Genomic DNA, 17,863 nt, shown 5'->3' with positions numbered 1-17,863 from the left:
ATGGGATACCCATGTGGGATCCCTACGAGGGTCAAGATAAGGAAATTGGGTCATTAGGGCATAGACAGGGGGTGGGTAAGCAGAGTGGGCAGACTTGATGGGCTGAAGCCCTTTTCTGCCGTCATCTTCTATGTTTCTATGTCAGTAGACATGAAGAACCCATAGGCATGAAGGAAAAGAATAGTCTTTCTCTTCCGGTATGTTGGATGTGTCCTCTTTTGTAAATACTGATGAAAAGAACATAGTCTTTCCGCCACTTCTTTCTTCTCCTTCACCACTCCCTTCCTATCTCTGTCATCCAGCGGTCCCATCTCCTCCCTAGCCGGCTGCTTCCCTTTAACATATCTGAAGAATGGTTTGAAATTTCGTGCTTCCCTGGCTAGCCTCTCTTTATATTCTCTTTTCGCTTTTCTAACCACGAAGTGACATTCTTTTTGACACGAGGTGACATTCTAACCACGAGGTGACATTCGGTTTTGCCCTTTTTCCATTTGTTGAATGAATTCTTCTTACCACCTATCACTTTCTTCACTTCTTTAGTTATCCACGCCGGGTCTTTTGTTCGGCTCTTTTTGCACCCTTTTCTGAATCTGGGGATATATCGATTTTGCGCCTCGCTCACTGTGTCCTTGAATAGAGACCAGGCTTGCTCTACACTCTGCCATTTCTTTGTGCTGTTCCTAAATTTCTTCCATACCATTACCCTCATTGCTTCATAGTTTCCTTTCTTGAAGTTAAAAGTTGTCGCTGTGGTTCTCTTTCCCTTCAGTATTTCTACTTCAACTTTGAACTTGATCATGTTATGATCGCTGTTTCCCAACGGTCCCACTACTTCCACTTCCTTTGCAGGTCCTCTTAGCCCATTAAGGATTAGATCCAGAGTGGCATTTCCTCTCGTCGGCTCTCTGACAAGCTGATCCATGAAGCACTCCTGTATAGCATCCAGGAATCCGGTCTCCCTAGCGCATTTTGAGTTTCCAAGACTCCTGTCTATCCCGGGATAGTTGAAGTCTCCCATAATGATTGTGTTACCGTTTTTGCATTCCCGTTTCATCTCTGCTTCCATTTTTTCATCGGTAGTTTCGTTTTGCCTAGGTGGACGATAGTACAGGCCCATCTTTATCTCGAGCCCTTTCCTTCCCGATATTTTAACCCATAGCGATTCCAATTTGTTGATCGTCGCTGCTGTGTCCACTCTGGTCGAGTGTATGCTTTCTTTTATGTATAGAGCTATTCCTCCTCCTTTCAGCCTTGACCTGTCCTCGTGATAGAGTTTGTACCCCGGCAGTGCTATGTCCCATTTGTTTTCTTCATTCCACCATGTTTCAGAGACCCCAATAATGTCTAGGTTCTCAGTTTTGGCCATGACTTCTAGTTCCCCCATTTTGTTCCTTAGGCTCCTTGCATTAGTATATATGCAGTTTAAGTCCTGGTAATTTTTTGTCTTCATTTCCTTTCCCTGTGCTTTGATATTTATTTTCTTCTCCTGTGCTACAATCCTCTTATCAACCTCTTCTGGCTCAATCTGCTCCTGTGTTTTGCCTGTTGTTTCTTCACAGCATTTTTCCCACATAGTATCTTCACGGGATACCTTTTCCCAAATCGTCGACACTTGGTTGTCTGTCGGCTTTCCCCTTCTTCTTAGTTTAAAGCCTGTTCTATTCCTCTCCTGACGTTGTTTGCCAGAAGTCTAGTTCCCGCCGTGCTCAGGTGCAGTCCATCTCTCCTGAAGAATTTGCTCTTGCTCCAAAACGTTGTCCAGTTCCTCATGAAGTGGAACCCCTCTTCCTCACACCATCTCCTCATCCATGCATTTATTGATTGTAGTTCCGTCTGCCTCTTCACATCTGCCCTCGGTACTGGTAGGATCTCTGAAAACGCTATCCTCTGAGTCCTCATTTTCAACTTCCTTTCCAGAATCTTCAACTGTTCTATCAGTGCACTTCTGCTGTAGTCCCTCCTGCTGGTTGATGCCCCTGAGGATCCCCATCTCCCCAGGAGATCCTCCAGACTGAATAGATGGCATCTTCCAAGATACTTGGCAGATTACTACATGTACTAGGACGCAAACACTTGTGCAATTATAAGGAGACGCTGTAGAGACTGTTTACGGTATGTAGGGTTTCCAGACGGCCGGATTTCTCCAGACATGTCCGGATTTTGAAAAGCCTCCTCTAAATCACGTTGGGTCCTCCTGCCCAACGAGAGTAGGCAGCGGAGGTCAGGGCTGGGGTGGGATTGGGGGTGGGACTGGGGAGTAATGGGGCGGGGATGGGTGGAACTCGGCGGGCCTGCGGGGGGGGCGAGTGTAGGGGTCCATATTTTACTATAGTAAAATCTGGCAACCCTAATGGTATGTGCTCCAGGGTACTAACCTTTGAGACTAAATAGAGGACTTAAAGACAACATTGATATTATGTGTATACACTACATTTTGAATGGGATGGGATGAAATGGAATGGATGGAGAAATGGGGGTCAACATTTGCGTCCCCTGGGTAAAGTGTAAATAAGGGAGCCCAGGAGCCCAGGGGAGGGCTGAGAGTGCTGTGCCAATCAGAGACCCAGAAGAAGAAAAAGACAGTGCTGAAAGAGAAGCTGGCCAATCAGGGGACAAAAAGGGACCAGGAAGCTGGGCAGTGAAAAGCCATGCGGCTGGAGAAAGAGGAAGCAGACAGGCCCTGAGAGAGCAGCAAGCAGTGTGGAATGAGAAGGACCAGTCCAGGCAAGTGGGAGAGAAGCAGTCAAGCTGGAAACAGAAGAAGAGTCACCAGCTGGAATGAAGAGAAGCTGCAGGCTAAAAAAAAAAAAGGAGCTGCTATTGGAAGAGGTGAGCCTTTGGAGAAACTAAAGGGCTGAAGTGAGAGGACCTGTTGGAGAGAGAGGAGGGGGTTGCAGAAAAGAGAGAGACCGGCCACTGAGACACTACGCTACAGGGGAGAGAGAGAGAGCCCAGCTGGAAACAGGGAGGCGAGCTGGGTGTGAGACTACTGAGGAGAAAGGAGAAGAAGCCCAGGTGAGCCCCAAGCAGCTGCACTCCGCTCCTCTGAGAACTTTGCTTTGAGCCTGCCCTCTGAGGATTTTGCTTAAGCCTTCCCACCGCCCTCAAAACTCTGCTTAAAGCCTGTTTTAGAGTCTGCCTTTGGGGTTAGTGCTAGTTAGCCAGTGGTTGTAGTCAGTGCAGGAACAGCCAACTGAGAGGGACATAGCAGATACTGCTGTTGGGTGGGCTAGTTAGGACCAGGGCAGAATTAATTCGTCGCGGGCCCCTAGGCATACAAGTAAACTGGGCCTCCTGTCCCACCTTGCCCCCCCCCCGCCCCATGTATTTACCCATTTTCTTATTTGCTTCTTTATTTCCACTTTATTTCTTTTATTTTAAAATTCAAAACAAACAACAAAGATTAGCATACCAGTGCCAGTGTACAGTTTTTCTTCTATGCAACCTCCAAACATCTCTGAACAAAACTCCCCTTTCTTCATAGAGGAAGAGATCTTCAGCTGGCAGGGCTTTGGGAAGCCCACCAATTTATATTTTGCATATGGGTAGGCGGCATGGGGCATGGCAGGAAGAAAATTTAGTGCCCATCATTTTATTGGACTAATACATTTCTCACTTAGCTTTCAGAGGTTAAAACCTCTTTCTTCAGATCAGTAAACTATACTGCTGTTGCAGTATCCCTGTCCTGACCTGAGGAAAGGAGTTATGTTCTATGAATTAGTAAAAAATGTATTAAAATTAGTTCAATAAACAGTATCATCTTATTTCCATTTTCTATTAATAAACGATTATCAACACAGCTATAATAATACCTTATCCTAAAGCAAAAATAAATAAATAAAACAAATAGAAATTTTTTTTCTACCTTTGTTGACTGGTTTCTGCTTTCCTCACTTTCTCATCAGTCTCTTCCTTCCATCCACCCTCTGCCCTTTCTCTGCCTCTTCTATAGGGTATCTGCTCTCTTTCTATGCTTCTTGCAAAAATTGTCTGCCTCTCCCTTCCATCTCTTCCCTCCCCCATTGGTGTGGCATCCACCTTCTTCCCTTCCCTCCTCCAATAGTTTGGCATCTCTCTCCTCTCCTTCCCTCTTCCACACCCCCATGGTCTGACATTTCATTCTCTCCTCTCCTTTCCCCCACTTCCATCAGCATTTGCCCCCTTTCTTTTCCTCCAACCCAATTCCATCCAATATCCTTCCCCCTTATGTCTCTCTTTCCTTTCCTTGCACACCAATTCCATCAGCATCTGCCCCCTTTCTCTCCCTCCATCATCCTTCCATACCACGCTGCCCCACCAACCTTCCATACCACCCTGTCCCCTTTCTCTTCCTCTACCACCCTTCCATACCATCCATCTCACAACCCTTTCATACCACCCTGCCCCCATTCTCTCCCTCCACCACCCTTCCATACCATCCTTCTCACAACCCTTCCATACCACCCTGCCCCCTTTCTCTCCCTCCACCACCCTTCCATGCTCCTTTCTCTCTCCCCCTCCAAACATTGCAGCTGCCAGCTCTGCCCTCTGAGCTCCTTTGTAAAAGGCAGCCCGAAATGTGGAATTAGAACAGCTGACAGCAACAGCCCCCCTCCCCGCATCAATAGCAACAGGCCCCCACGCATCAACGGCAACCGCCCCCCCCCCCCCGCATCAACATCAATGCGGCCGGATCTGTTACAGGAAGGTCCCGCGATGACTGTGCCTGCTGGTCCATCCCCCTCCGTCATGTCTTCCGGAGCAAGTAAATGATGCTGGAGGGGGATGGACCGGCAGACGCAGTCATTGCGGGACCTTCCTGTAACAGAGCCGGCTATGTTGGCATCGATGGGGGAGGCCCATTACCATTTATGCCAGGAGGGGGGCCATTGCCGTCGATGCCGGGTGGGGGCCGTTACTGTTTAAAAAAAATGACAAGGTGAGTCGTCCTCCTTCAGTGGGCCCCCTCACAGTTTAGGGCCCTAGGCACGTGCCTACTGAGCCTATTCATTAATCCAGCCCTGGTTAGGACTCCCCCTTTTTCTTAATTTTTTTTTTTTTTTTGCATTTAGTTAGCCTTCCCTCTCTCCGTTAAGTCCCCTGTTTGTTTTTTTTTAGATCAGGGTTTTCCTTTAATTTGTTTATAGTCAGCGTTTAATTTGTTTATAGGTGCTCCAGAGTTCCTGAGTCGATGAGCTGACTTCAGCTGCCAATAGAGACACAGACACCGAGAATCATGGTACCCAGTGCAAGACAGCTGCAACGTGTACACTGGACCGGTAACACTGTGTGCACACACATGTACTATACTAGGCCATATTCATCCTATCAAGATTCACTTCAGATCTGTATACAGTGGAACCTTCGTTTGCGAGCATAATTTGTTCCAGAAGCATGCTCATAAACCAAAGTACTCGTATATCAAAGCACATTTCCCCATAGAAAACAATGGAAGCTCGGACGATTTGTTCCACATCCCAAAAAGACACCCTCCCCCCCAGGCCATTGGCACGCTTACATCCCACCCCATCACATCTCATAAAGACACCCCCCCCCCCACCGAGGCCCCTGGCGTGCTTCCATCCCCTCCCCTGAGAACCGGCATTGCCCTCCCACTTGCCCAAACCCTTACTGCAATCTGGCATCGGCATGCAGTACCAACTCACAGGATGTGCTGGTGATCTCTGCTGGACCTTGAGCATCTGCGCATGCTCAAGGCCTTCTGGCCCCCAGAATCTCTCCAAAATTCTAATGAGATTATCCTGTGGGTTGGTGCTGCGTGCTGGTGCCCGATTGAGGAAAGGATTTGGGCGGGGGTGTGATGCCGGTTCTCAGGGGTGGGGGCTCGCAAATCAAGTTAACGCTCTGTTTGCGGGGCAAGATTTGCAAGACTCTTTTGCTCGTCTTGCAAAACACTCGCAAAGCGAGGTTTGTAAGTATTTAAATTAACGATAATGTGCATTGTAGTGTATCTGCCTAAATGATACCTGTGGAATGTGAATTTGCTGACACCTGTAAAAGGGGGGTGGGGGGGTGATTGAGGGCATTTGTGAACAGGGGACCATTGTCCTAGCGTGTAGGGATGACCACATGAGAAGGGGGACTTTAACTTATCTGAGGATAGAAACTCTGAATGTGGTCAGTTGAAACACTGGGTTTCAGTGATCATATGGGTTTAGGGGTAGATGTGTGATATAGTTTGTGTTTTATAGCATTTAACGTAAGTTTCTATGAACTTTACATGGCAAATACAACATCCTGTTTACCTTTATAAGCTTACTAATCGCTGAATGCCATCCAGCCTTACAAATTGGTACCTACCCTGAAGAGCTTACCTAGTGCTCTTCACAACATTTTGCTCAATAAACTTTATACTACTTTTCTTGTTGAATCCCTTGGTTGTGTGAAGTTATTTGGCAACCCTGCTAGGTGCTGACACTTGCACCAACTTACAGTATATCTAGCTATACCACTCCACCAAGGTGTCCACAATATCCTTATCGGCTTTTTGACATGCAAAGTAACGAACCCCTTATTATTTTGTTCTCTCCCCCCCCCCCTCCTTTTGTTGCACATTGTGCAATGGATTGTCCTAACAAACTACTGCACACCTTGTCCTGTCAAGGAAAAGCCGGCAGTAGCCCTTAAAATGGTGTTTATTTGTCTTTTCTATTTGTCTTGTCTGCACGTGCGCCGTCCGGCATTTGACGTTGACTCCTTGGGAGGAGTCATGGAATCGGGTTCTGTTGCGCGCGAGAGAACGCGTTCTCAAACAACCTTGTGTCTGCAGAGAACAAACAAACCGAGAACAAACATTACTCGGTGCGGGCGCCTACCAGCTTTGGTAACGCGTGGCTTCCGAATCTCGAAGTGACGGCGTGCGCAGTTGTAACCGTCACCAGAACTGCCAGATTTGGAGGCTCAGAGCGCGGAGGGATGGGCGTAGAGCGCCGAGGATAACCGTACTCTGACAGGTTTATAACGGGAAGTGAAGCAAGAAGTAAAAGCGGCGAGTGAGGTGTGTGGAAGGGAGATGATAGGTAATAATACTACTTCCCCGTGCAGGGTAAATGCAATTAGCGCCGTTGGGCTTTGCTGTGCGTAAACCTCGGTTTGAGCTGTGATGCATGTTAAACGTATTTTGTTTCTTTTTGGGGAGGCAGCGGTTGGTGCTAAAAAGTGTTTTGTGGTAAAACTGTTTGGCTTTAAAAAATATATTATTTTTTTTAACTAGGATAACTGGAACTGCAGAGGAATACAGAGCTTTTTGCGTGTTTATACTGGGTTTCTTCCAAAAGGTGATCAGAAATGAATGGTAGTGAATTTTGGAATTCCTGAGGTCCCTTTGTTTTGGATTTGGTGTACATTTTATTTGCTGTCTTTGACATAAATTAGGAAAATCAAGCCATGAGAGACCCGAATGTAATGTTTTAAAGAAGAGTTTTGCTGTGTTGCCCAAACGGTTTTGAAAGTAGAACCCAATATCAATACACAATTTTGCATATAGTTATAGAAAAATGCACAAAGAACACTTAAAAAATAAAGCTATTTCAAATGGAGAAATGCAGATGAATCAATACACTACTTGGGGTAAGTAGATGTCAACATATTCGTTGTCAAAAATAAAATTGCTTAGTTGAAATGAAATGGTAGACAGCGTTCCATAAAAAATAATATCCAAAGCCAAACAGGCAGTTGTTCCTTAAAATGGTCCCTAATAGGCCATCTTTTGTTGCCAAGCAACATCATCTGCCTGCCTGTGAATAAAAGCAGCCAAAAAAAAACATATGGCTTCAGGAGAAACAAAGAAACATAAATTGGCTAGCATCTAGAAATCTCAAATACATAATACAAAATTAATCAATTTTTTGTGTCATGTAATATATTGATGCAATAGTAATTAACATTTTAATTGATGAAAAGGAGATAGAGCATGCGTTGTTGAAGCTAAGACTGCCCTAAGGACAGGTCAGTTGGAGTGGGGTGTTGCATGACAAAGACGCAACTGAGAGGGCAACCCATCCATCCACTCTTTTCTGGTAAGGGTGGGTGCCCCCCAATTTTTCATTTTCATTTATTTCATTGTCAAACAAATGTCGTTATGAGTATGCCCTTAAAGAAGGTGCACTATTTGCACTTAATATACACTCTCCCAAGGGATGCACATGCATGAACTAGTATGCATTCACAAACCATTATGCATGTACTCCATCTCAGGAATTAGTAAGCATTTTGCCTGAGATTCAGTACTTGTGCACCCCTTGAGAAAGAGTGTGCAGGGAATTTTGCTTCTATTTGGGTTTCTGTCAGGTACTGGTGACCTGGATTGGTCCCCTGTGGAATCAGGATACTGATCTAGATTGACCATTTGTCTAACCCAGTATGGCTATTCTTATGTTCTTAATATGTATTTGTGTATTTCTAAAATTTCTATTCCGCCTAAGCGGATTACAATAAAACAAATATAAGATATAACACATGATCTTCATAACAAAGACAAAACTACTTAAACAATCCGCACATCATCATCCCTTTCAATTAGCTAAGTACAGAAGTCTCAGAACATTTCACTCTAAAAGAATGCTTGTACAAATAAATAAGTTTTCAATTCCTTTTTGAATATGTGCCGATAGTGCACCTTCATTATGAATAGTTCTCACTATGCATAGTGTTTACTCTAAACTGTGGCCCAGATACACAAAGTTCCGACACCATAGTAAAAAAATACCGTGATGGGAGCAATTTTTCTTTTACATGCGATACTCAACACAATAGCATGTAAATTATATGCATGCTATTTGTGCGGAGAATTGCCAATGAAAGGCTGGAGAGACTATGTCTGTCACAAGCTCAGAAGAGCAATCGCTAGGCACAGCTCCTCCTTACTATCAAGCTACTCTCCTTTTCCTGATCAACTGAGCCAGCTTCAGGGCTTCCCCTACCGCTCAGAGTTTTTTCTTTTTTTTTTTAATGGGTACAGATGTGCGTGTGACACTAGGACCCCCCCCTTGTAAGAGTCAGGAAGGATGCCCACTCCCTCATGCCTTGGCTGCTGCTGCCTCCCTACCTCATACCTTCTAATGAAGACCAGCATCCTGAGATGCACAGGGAGGGGCTTAAGGCCTTGATTGGCTCAGGTACCTAAGGACCCTTGCCATAGGTGCCTGAGCCGATCAAGGCCTTATGCCCTTCCCAGTTCATCCCAGGATGCACCGGGAAGGGGACAGCTCACCATTTTGAAGAGGCAGTCCTGCCAGCATGAAGGAGTGGGCATCCCTCTTTTGCCAGTCTTTATTAGAAGGTATGGGGAAGGGGAGATCCAGGCAGTGGCAGCTGATGCAAGTGGGAGTGGGCATTCCTCTTGCCAATCTTCATTAGAAGGGGGGGTCCAGGCAGCAGGGACTAAGGCAGGAGGGAGTAGGCATTCCTCCTTCCAATATTGGGAAAAAAGTTGGGGGGCTTAGGGGAGGGCTCGGAGGGAGACGACGACATCATGGGGGGATTGTTGGGAGGGAGGGATTTTTTAAAAATGTTTGTTGAGGTCTTTGCTGGCAGGAGGGCTGTGGAAGCCTTACTTTCCTGTCAGTGCCTGAGCCAATCAGTGTTCAGGCACTGATAGAAAAATAAGACTACCACTCAGACTCTGTTGGTAAAGTTTTTATGGGAAACATGTTTCCCTTCTGTGCATTATACAGAGTGCTCATTAGAATACTAATGAGCTTCTTGTAATACATTAGCATAAGGTTCTTGGTAGCTGCTACCAACAATCAGTGGCAGCCATGGAGAACCTTTTTGTGCATTGGCAGGAGAGTTTCCTTGCAAGTAAGACTGGTTAAAATCATTTTTGGTGTCCCAAAGCGGTGGCTCGAGACAACGGGACGGTCGGCCCGAAAACGGGACGTTTGGTCACCTTAAGTATGGCAGCTCTTATGTTCTTAATTAAGAGAATGGGCAACAAGATCTTCCTTCCCTTTTCTTCCCTGATCTTCTTTCTCAATTTATTTTCTGCCTTACTTTCTTACACGCCGCCCCCAGTAAAGACCCATCAAAAAGGTCATCAACTTGATCTAGTAACCTTTTCCTCCAAAGTCCACCCCAAGCTTCTCTGGGATCATTCCACTTGGTCAGACTTTCTCTGGTCAGACCACCAATTATGTAACTTCGAGTTCAACTGGCAAACAAGTCTTCACCCATCCAAACCCAAGGCGGCAAAAAGGAATAAAAAAACAATAGCCACTAGAGGCTTGGTAAACCCTGTGGAATTCTGGTCACATTACGACATCTCATCTAACCCCGACCCCCAACTCCTTCTCGTTAGATTCTTGGACCAACACGAGCACGCAGATATTAAACAAAATGGCCTCCATCAAATCGAGAAACAAAGATCTGTAAGGTTGGTTCGACACCGAGCTAGGAAAAATGAAATGGGAATTACAAAAACTAGAGAGACAATGGTTGAAATCAGGTGACAGTAAGGAGAGAGCAAACTGGAGACAAAAATTAAAAGATTACAAAAACCTAATTACAGAAAAACGCACTCATTTCTACACACAAAAAATTGGTTCGCCAAACAACAACACCAGAAATCTTTTTAAACTACCGGTAGTCAACAATCTCTACGACATACAGTCCTTTTCCCGCCCTACCTTAGACTCTCCACCATCGGCTGATGTGCTGGCTGAGTTTTTCAACAACAAAATTATCAACCTGAGGTCCATCCTTTAGACCACTACAACCAATCATTCAAACTACCCAGTTGCCCAACTCATAGTCGAACCTAGAGTAGACATGTTTTGGAATAATTTTTGCACCCCCACCTAGCTTCAATTCTGCAAATTCTATTCAAAATACGCTGACTCCTACAGCAAATTAGACTGTTGCCCACCAAACATTCTGAAAGTTGCCCCAGTCTCCTTTAAAGCCAAATTACATACTTGGCTCTCCTCTCTACTACTGTCAGGCACTTTTCCCGATACCTCAGGCCAAATTCTGATCACTCAGATCATAAAAAACCCCAAGGAATCCATTAAGCTGACCACAAACTACAGACCCATCGCGAGCATCCCATTTTTTATAAAGCTGATGGAAGGCCTGGTTAACCAGAACTTAGTAGCTTACCTGGATAAATTCAACATACTGCACGACAACCAATCAGGTTTTCGTCCGGGGTTTAGCACGGAAACAGTTATTGCCTCTCTACTAGATTTCTTCCACAGATTATTCAGTCAGGGTACAAGCGCTCTTGTCCTGCAATTCGACTTAAGTAACGCTTTCGACCTAGTCGATCATGACATCCTACTCGAATGTCTGGAGTCAATTGGCCTTTCAGGTAATGTCCTAAAATGGTTCCAGGGTTTTTTTAAGGAAACGCTCATACCAAGTTTACAGTGACAATGATCATTCCTATTGCTGGGTCAACTCATGTGGAGTCCCACAAGGTTCCCCCCTTTCCCCTACACTATTTAACATCTACTTGGCCCCATTGGGGAACTTACTGCAAAGCTTAAAAGTCAAATTTTACATTTATGCAGACAACATCACTTTAGTTTTTCCCCTAACAAACCTATCCCCTGAAACAAAGAGCCACCTGGCACTCATATTAAAGCAAATCGATCAATGTATGGCCCAATTCAAACTGAAACTCAACTCATAAAAAACCAAATTCCTCCTAGCTAGCCCGAATGACAAACTCAAAGACTCTTCAATTTCCTTGAATAGTCAAGTCTATCCTATTGTCAACTCCATAAAAATTCTGAGAGTTACTCGGGACCGTCACCTTATTCTTGAAGCGCACACAGAGCAATTGATTAAAAAAGGTTTCTCGACTCTATAGAAACTAAGAACCATCAGAAAGTACTTCGATGCAACCTCATTCCGTTTAGTGGTGCAAGCCTCCATACTAAACTTACTCGACTACTGCAACATCATTTATCTGGGATCTTTCAAGAAAACTATTCAAAGACTCCGAATCATCCAAAACTCAGCCGTCCGACTGATTTTTATCATTAAAAAATGGGACCACATAACCCCCTATTACCAAAAACTTAATGGCTGCCCCTGGAGGCAAGAGTCTTGTTCAAATTTGCCTGTCTTTGTTTTAAATCTATACTTGGCTCGGCCCCCCCCCCCCCCACATACCTGGTTGCACATTACAACTTGGACTGCCCCAGCAGACCTACACGCAGAGTCCATATGTTCACCCACCCATCAATAAAGGCCTGCTGATACAAAAGATACCTAGACAGAACACTTGCTTTCTAAGCAGGCCAAATGAACAACTGAGCATCTTAATAACGCATGCTTCCTCTTATCTAAGTTTTAGAAAACTAGTAAAAACAAACTTGTTCAACCGATTTGTATCCTAATTGCTTCCTTTGCCCTATCACTTTACTCCATCTGATTTTTACCACGTTCTCTCATTTCCTCTCTGCTCTTGGCCTACTGGAATTGATGTCTGTCCAGTGCCCCACTCTCGCTGATTGTTTGCAGCAGGCTCCTGCTCTCTTTTTCCTGTATCCGCGTTATGTACTTTAATACCTTCTTTGTACCTATCTTCGCTAATTGTCCAGTTCCTCTTATTGTGAACCGCCTTGAACTACTATGGCTTTGGTGGTATCTATAATAATAAAATGCTAAGCGCATATGCGCACTCGCGCCGCGTGTTCCCTGAGATCTGATCTGTCGGGATGTGGCCGGCGAGAGTGCGCATGCGCACTTACTTCGTAGGACTCCAGGACGCGCGGAGTGGCAGCTGCCCGGAGGAGGGCTGTTGGCGGAAGGCAGACACCAAAAAAGGCTAAGAAGCCGGTAGGAGCGCAGAAAGCGCGCAAGGCATCGGGCCCCCCTACTCTCCACCTTGCGCCGCTCTCCCTCAGCCTCGATATGGACAAAGTTTATTTCTTAGTTCAAAGCCGCCACCGTGGCTCCTCTCTCAATCCCCGCCTGCATCGGAAGCCTTCTCCGACGCAGGTGCAGCTTGAGAGAGGAGCCACACTGGCGGCTTTGAAATAAAAAATAAACTTTGTCCTTTGGCAAAAAACTTCCATTGAGAGGTGCAAGCACAGAGCGCGCTTCACCCCAACATACGACCTCGCTGGCTTTGGACTGTGCCTTTGCTGCTGCGCTTTTCCATACGCCTCCAAGCTGTGGCTCCTCCCCCATGTCCCCGCCCCTCTCCTTCATGGCTGCAGAAGAGAATGGAGTGTGGGACTTGGTGGAAGTGTTTGTGTCTGGGTTGCAGGATGGTAAAGCTGCAGAGCTGGCAACAGGTACACGTGCATGCGTTTCTTCCCTCTCCTGGCCAAGACACTGTAGATTAATGGCGGAGACAGGGATGGACAGGGGAAGAGGTGCTGATGGACGGGGGGAGGCAGAAAAAGGAAGGGAGGCGTTCTGCTGGACAGGGGGAGCAGGGATGGACAGGGGAAGAGGTGCTGATGCACAGGGGGGGCAGAAAAAGGAAGGGAGGCATACTGCTGGATAGGGGGAAGAGGGATGGACATGGGAAGAGGTGCTGATGGACGGGGGGGCACAAAAAGGAAGGGAGGCCTACTGCTGGACAGGGGGAGCAGGAAAGAGGTGATCATGGACAGGGGGGAGGTAAAACAAAAGGAGAAGGGCTGCTGCTGGATAAGGGGAGCAGTGAAGGGGTGGTGGTGGACAGCCAAGGAAAAAAAAAGACAGAAAGAAAGAAACACAGAAATACAGAAAACGGCTAAAGAGAGAGAGAGAGAAAAAAAGAAATAAAGACAGACACACACACATATATTCTAGCACCGTTAATGTAACGGGCTATAAGACTAGTATAAAAATAAAATTATTATTATTATCCAGTCCTCAATTTCCCTCTTTTCATTGTGTCTACCTACAGCTTGCCGCCTCTTTAACTCACTCCTGCCAGTATCTCACTAACTCTATCCTCTTCCCCCAATCTAGCATGTGCCCTTTTCTCTTTATTCCCTCCTTCCATCCAGTATGTGCTCTCTCTCCTCTCCACTTCCATCCAGGGTCTGCTCCTCTCGCTCTCCTCCCCACTTCCTTCCAGCGACTGCTCATCCCTCTCTTCACTTTCATTCAACATCTGTTTCCCTCTCCCCTGTGTTCCATTCAGCGTCTGTTGCCCCCCCTTTCTCCATACAATAAGCCTAAAGCCCCTTGTCGGGCTATCTCCCTCCCTTCTTCTCACCTTTGCGATGCTTTTTAAAACCAAAGTTTTCGCTCTCAGAGGACCCCTGATGCAGCAGCCCCAATGCTTCTACTGCTGCCGCCATCAATGCTGTATTCTGATCCGGTGTGGGGCCTTGAGCATCTGTGCATGCTCAAGGACTGCCTACTCCCACCTTCTCTGCAAATCTAGGAGAGAGCAGGAACTGGCAGCCTTTGAGTTTGCGCAGATGCTTAAAGCTCCGCACCGGATCAGAATACAGCATTGACGACGGCAGCAGGTTTCCAGTACTAATGGTAAGTATGATGTCAGGGAGTGGGGCGTGCAGGGAGGAGGGTGGCGATGGCAGTGGAGTTTGTATGCATAGAGGATAGCAGCTTCGAGATCCTGGAGGGTGGGGGTGGGGATCGTTCTATTGAAGATTATATCCCTGGTGGTCATCATGAGTTGAATGAGGGACAGCTGCGTCATCGGTCAGGTAGTGGCTCAAATATAAACCAAGACACATATTTTGGGGCCAATTTTTTGGCCCAAAAATCTCAGTTTATATTCGAGTATATATGGTTCTTGCAAGGAAACCTTTTGTGCACTGAGGCCTGTGACTGCCCATTTATAACATCAACATCCCTGCCTTTCTGTAGTGGGGATGCCCCCTTCTCTGCCCAGGGTGTTGGCTAGCGCTGGGTAAAGAATTTATTTCAAATAACAGGTGTAGAAGGTAGGTGGATTCATGGACTTATTTCTAAACCCTATGGGTGTGTGTGTATTTGTGTGTCTAGCTATGTTATCTTTCTGTGTGTGCCTTTCTTTTGAAGGGGAGGGAAGTACTTGAATGATTTGGAGAGAACAATAAAATTAACTTACTGTGTATACTCGAATATAAACTGAGATTTTTAGGCCAGAAAAAGGCACAAAAATGGGGGTCTCGGTTTATCTTCGGGGCAGCGCCTCCCCCCTTATATGCGGCAGCCATTCAGAGACCAACTCTGCAAGGGCAGGAATATAGGAAGATCGCTCCTGTCCCGGATCACCACTGGACCACCAGGGATTTTAAAGAGTACTGTTTTTACAATCGGGTAGGCAGGAGGGAGATGAAAATTGTGAGTCGGCTGGGACGGGAGGTGGAAGGGATTCCTCCTGTCCTGGCCCACCGCTGTCCCACCAGGTCTTACAGCTGGCCCGGTGGAGGCCTGCAAGGCCTCGGGAGGGGGAAACAGGGTGCAGAACCTTGCAGGGAGGAAGAGCGGCTGGGTGCAGAGACTGGCAGGGGAGAGAGAGAGTAAGGGAGGGGGCTGGATGTAAAAACAGACAGAGCAGGGAGGGAGATGGGATAGGGTGTAGAGCCAGGCAGGGAGGGAGGAGGCTCATTTGTGTGTTACATAATAGGGTGCTAAAGATGGCTTTGTGTAACATAGTGTATCCACGCATGCAAATGAGGTATGTCTTTGAGACTTTAATTCTAATCAAGACAAATTATAAGATGAAACAGGGTGGCTTTTGCAGAGCTTGGCAGGGCACTGGAATATAACAAACCCCCCCCCCCCCATGGTTTATATTCGAGTCAACCTTTCTTTCCTCATTTTTGGGTGGAAAAGGTAACCTCAGTTTATATTCGGATTGGTTTATATTTGAGTATACTGTATATGGTAAGCACAATTATGTATCAGATTAGATGTTCATTCAAAATAGATTTCAGAGGATAAGTAGTGTATCTACTTTGTATGTGATTATGACTGGGAGAGTAGAGAAGAGAGGAGAGAGTTCGAAAGAAATAATTAACTAATATATTTCACTGAAAATTTCTATGCTGCAGAAGCTGGTGGCAAGCTAGACTGTGAGTTGTGCTGTCTACCGTCTTTTTTTCTGTTTTTGTTGTTTTATTTGTTTTATTTTCTGTTATTTTTGTATCCTTATACAGTATTTTATTTTTAACATTCTAGATTATTTTTTCTTATTATTTTAATTCATTCCGATTCATTAATCTTATTTACCGTATTTTTCACTCCATAAGATGCACTTTTTCCCCCAAAAAAAGTAGGTGGAAATAAGGGTGCGTCTTATGGAGCGAATATAACCTCCCCCCAGTACCTTTTTATTAAATCCCGGTGGTCCAGTACGCTTTCTGCACTCCTACCTTGCTGGATGACTGCCTACTGATCTCTTCCGGCAGCGGCAAAGCGACGCACAATGCAAGCTTTTTGTGTGCCTGCCTGGTACTGCGCTGTGCCTTGAATGGCTGCTGGGACTCACGAGAACTGACGGCAGCCATTCAGGGAGCGGTGTTGTACCAGGCAGGCGAGTGAAAAGCTCGCGCCTGCCTTGTGCGCCACTCTGCTGCTGCCGTAGAGATCAGGAGGCAGCTATCCAGTGAGGCAGGAGCGTGGAAAGTGCACTGGACCATCGGGATTTAAAAAAAGGTACTGGGGACACTGCTTACCACTAGACCTGCCCGGGGAGGGTGGGCTGCCTACCACTAGACCTGCCTTGTACACTTTCTCGACCTACACTAGATCATCAGATGAGGTACAGGGCAGGGTGGTTGGCAGAATTTTTTTTCCTTGGGCTTTCCTGCTCTACAGGAGAGTTTGTCTTATGGTCAGATGCGTCTAATAGAACGAAAAATATGGTAATCATTTTATGTTCCTAACTGAAACACCCGTTCCTGGCTGTTAACGTTGGCCGCTGTTAGCTGCTCTTTGGATGTGCTGCTTCGCTTCGGGCCATTCCCTTCATATTGGGGCAAAATCTGCTTCAGGCCTTCTTTCTCCCTTAGGCCATTTCGCCTGTCTGCCTGTGCCTGGTCGAAATGCTGCGGCCATATTCAGTGGGAAAGATGAGGGTAGCGAGAGATTGGTGCAGCAGCAGGAGATCTCCGCTCATCTGTCCTGATATCGGGAGATCGCTGGTGAAGCTATAAGGCATTCCGGAGGATCAATCTTGATGGGAAAGGATATTTGTGTGGCCTTGAGACATCACACAGCCAGAGATCCCGACGAATCGGCCCTGTTGTCCATTGGGCCTGCGGCTGTCCATCCTCCGGCAGCGATTTTGACGGCGGACTTCAAAATCGGCTTGACTCCTCCTTCTGCACTGGTGGTTTATGTCAACGAGGGATCGTCTACGTTGAACTGTTTGAATTGAACTTTTTTTCTTTTTTTTCTTTTAGCTTTCATGTAATTTTTATTACATTTGCTTTACTTCCCATTCCATTTTTTTCTTTTCTTTCATTGGGATTGTAATTTTCTGTAGCATGTTATTAACTTGTAGCGTGTGTAGTGGAAATTTGTGTATGCATCCTTGTAACCTGTTCTTTGCTCCTGGGGAGGATGGGCTATAAAAATGAATAAATTAATTAATAAATAAATATACTGGCCCATGTTATTAGGGAGCTGTTTTCTCTGAAGCCATTTTCTAATGTAGCCCATTTTTTAGTTGAATGTGTCTTTTCACTGTTTTTACTCAATGCCAAATTTGTGCCCTCCCTTCTGCTAGATTTTAGAAGAATTATTTTTTCTCCATAGAGAGATTTTCAAATCTTTATATATTACTAGTATTTTAGCCCGTTACATTAACGGGTGCTAGAATATATGTCTGTCTGTCTTTATTTCTGTCTCTCTCTCCGTCCCACTATCTTTTTTTCTGTCTTTCTCTCTCCCTGGCCCCCTTTGTCTGTCCGTCTTTCTGTGTCTCTCCCTGCCCCTGTGTCTTTCTTCTTTTCTT

General features: G+C 45.8%; 1 protein-coding gene across 4 annotated transcripts in view; it reads left to right on the top strand.

Moving 5' to 3' along the window:
- Positions 1–6,668: 6,668 nt before the first annotated feature.
- PKIA (cAMP-dependent protein kinase inhibitor alpha) overlaps positions 6,669–17,863 on the top strand; it is a 53,015-nt gene continuing 41,820 nt past the window's right edge. The window contains exon 1 of one of the 4 annotated variants that reach the window (XM_033930278.1): positions 6,669–7,019. The gene's annotated coding sequence lies outside the window, so the exon portion shown is untranslated. The remainder of the gene's footprint in view (positions 7,020–17,863) is intronic. The other 3 variants (XM_033930280.1, XM_033930279.1, XM_033930277.1) reach the window with 3 other exon arrangements.

This window comes from Geotrypetes seraphini, chromosome 2 (genome assembly GCF_902459505.1).
Source record: "Geotrypetes seraphini chromosome 2, aGeoSer1.1, whole genome shotgun sequence".
Classification (NCBI taxonomy): Eukaryota; Metazoa; Chordata; class Amphibia; order Gymnophiona; family Dermophiidae; genus Geotrypetes; species Geotrypetes seraphini.
Note: the sequence above shows the minus strand (reverse complement) of the source record. Positions and strands in the feature narration are given on the sequence as shown.